General features: G+C 37.5%; 1 pseudogene; it reads right to left on the reverse strand.

Annotated features, from left to right (window-relative positions):
• Positions 1 to 608: 608 nt before the first annotated feature.
• The window catches only part of LOC128249615 (tubulin alpha-2 chain-like), an 8868-nt pseudogene continuing 6746 nt past the window's right edge, over positions 609 to 2730 (reverse strand).

The following is a 2730-nucleotide window of genomic DNA, read 5'->3' on the forward strand; positions in this document are numbered from 1 at the left end:
CTCTCTCCCTCCTTCTGTCTCTCTCTCCCTCCTTCTGTCTCTCTCCCTCCTTCTGTCTCTCTCCCTCCTTCTGTCTCTCTCCCTCCTTCTGTCTCTCTCTCCCTCCCTCTGTCTCTCTCCTTTCCTTTGTGTCTCTCCCTCCCTCAATCTCTCTCTCTCTCCCTTTGTCTCTCTTTCCCTTTGTCTCTCTCTCCCTCCCTCTGCCTGTCTCTCAAGATTTTATCTCCTTTTCTATATCAGTAATGTTTTTCACAATCTTTCTTCAGCGAAATCGCACCTTCACTTGCCTCAGAGAACTCTCCTTCCTCCATACCTTCACCAATATACTAGTGAATAAAAGCTCGCTCGGCAAACATTAAATCAAACTTATGGTTAAAGACGGCCCATGCTTCAGCAATAGCTGTCGTATTGCTCAGCATACACAGGGCCCGCTCGACCTTGGCCATGTCTCCTCCAGGGATAACAAATAGGAGTTGGTAATTAGTATGAGCTTTAAAGCTTGTTGGGCACCAATGCACAAACAGGATGCATTTTCCTTTTTAAATGCTGCAATAGCATTGTAAAATATATTTCGAGACTACATCACATCAGAATAACAGACAAGCCATTTACTTTCCACGATGAGGTTTACATTTAATCATCTGATTACAGGTTTCAAAACAAGCGTTTGCTATTTCAGAAACGGTTAATGTTTCTTGGTACGTTTTCTCAACCGATTTTAAAGGTGCATAATTAACCAATAGGAAATGAATCCGCGGGTAAGATACCGATGTTGTTTAAAACTCGTTCAGATCAACATTAAGAGACCCATTAAACCTTAAAGAGGCAGTAATGGACTTCACTACTTGAGCTACAGGTTGGATACTCAAAATATTTTTTACAGGTTTTATAAGCTGCTTCATTGTCGACCATAAAAGCGCAACCACTGTACTCTAAAGATGCGTGAGTGGCTAGAATCAAGTTTTGTCTTTTTACCGAAATGAACAGCCAGAGATGTAAAACCAGAATCATTGACACCACCACTGGAACTGTGGAAAGTCAAGAAGCCTTGGAAGCCAGAGCATTCTTCATTCTATTCAAGAAACTGGTTACACACACCAAATCAATGATTTCCTTCTCAATAGAGTAGTGACTTTTTTCTTGGTTATTTCATGCGCCTTCCTTATAACTGAGATGTTGATCCAACTGGAATAACTGGGGCAATGTACCACCGCATATTTGATCTGGAAAATAAGATACTGAGCAATAATCACATCGAATAAAACCGTTAATATCTATATACAAATTGAAAGATTGTTCTTATAACATAAAATGTAGAGATAACTGAATATTTCAAGGTATAACTTGCTTCCTCAGTTGTTCAATAGAATAAAAGTCTCAATTCCATGACAAGACTTTTCCAGTAGTTTCATGTAATGACATGAACTTAATTCCACAGAATAAATTGCGAATAATGCTTACGTTGAAATAACGGATAAATTTACAACACAATTTCACTAATCTACTCACAATTTGCTGATTTTATAGTCAGCACATTTTACTGCTGTTATCAGTTCTGTTGTACATCACAATTTTGAAATGTCTTCCACTAAGAAAATATATATCTAGCAGTGTAAAATTAACGGTGTTTGGATATATATATATATATATAAATTAAGATAAAAATTCATACTTACCAACTACCGTGGGGTCTAAATCAACAAGTATGGATCTAAATCAGCTCCTAAAAGAACTTTATTAACTCTTGTAGACTCTTCAAATGATATCTAACCATTTGGTTGTATACCATGTGCTAAACAATCTAGTTCTCAGCAAGTGTTGTCAGTTTGGATTCTATCCGGTCCAACATGAATGCTGATGGTTTTCTCTCTAGAGTTAATATATTAGAAACTAAAGAAAAGGCGGTAAGCTAGCGGAAACGTTAACACACCGGGCGAAAGGCTTTACGGTATTTCGTCTGCCGCTACGTTCTGAGTTCAAATTCCGCCGAGGTCGACTTTGCCTTTCATCCTTTCGGGGTTGATTAAATAAGTACCAGTTACGCATTGGGGTCGATATAATCGACTTAATCTGTTTGTCTGTCCTTGTTTGTCCCCTTTGTGTGTAGCTCCATCGGATAAAAGTGGAAATCGAACTTATTAGAAATAACAGAAGAATTCCTTCGTATCTTATCCTATCGATACGTATATCACGCGAAGTCTAAATTTAGACAAAAAGGACAGGATAACTGGAATACCTTTAGAATACCTTTTCGTAATCTCCTGGGGTTAAACAAAGATCATACAAAAGCACAGAAAAGAACATTTACAATGATTCTTCGGGGAACTGAAATAGCTGAAAATTCACCTTTCCGGGTGCTAAACAATAACAGATATATATATAAATTCAATCGAATTCATAAATTCAATCGAATTATTCGACACACACAAATAGCTAGACAACCTCCATGCATAGATGTGTGTTTTAAGTTTGCTGTTCAATTTTTCATTTCAATACCACGTTACGACATTTTGTGTGTCTTCAAGCATAGCTGGGACTCAACCTTCTAAACAGAAATGGCTTTAGTGGTAGCCCTGTGAACATCCGTGAAATGTACTGTATCCCCAATTAGATAGTCCAAGTTTGTCAAAAAAGATCACTCATTGGTTTTCTTGAAAATTACGTAAAAAGGTTTAAAAAGATTCCCAAACAGTCAGCCACTTACATGGTAAGCTACAAATGGTTAAATTT

This window comes from Octopus bimaculoides, chromosome 16 (genome assembly GCF_001194135.2).
Source record: "Octopus bimaculoides isolate UCB-OBI-ISO-001 chromosome 16, ASM119413v2, whole genome shotgun sequence".
NCBI classification, from domain to species: domain Eukaryota; kingdom Metazoa; phylum Mollusca; class Cephalopoda; order Octopoda; family Octopodidae; genus Octopus; species Octopus bimaculoides.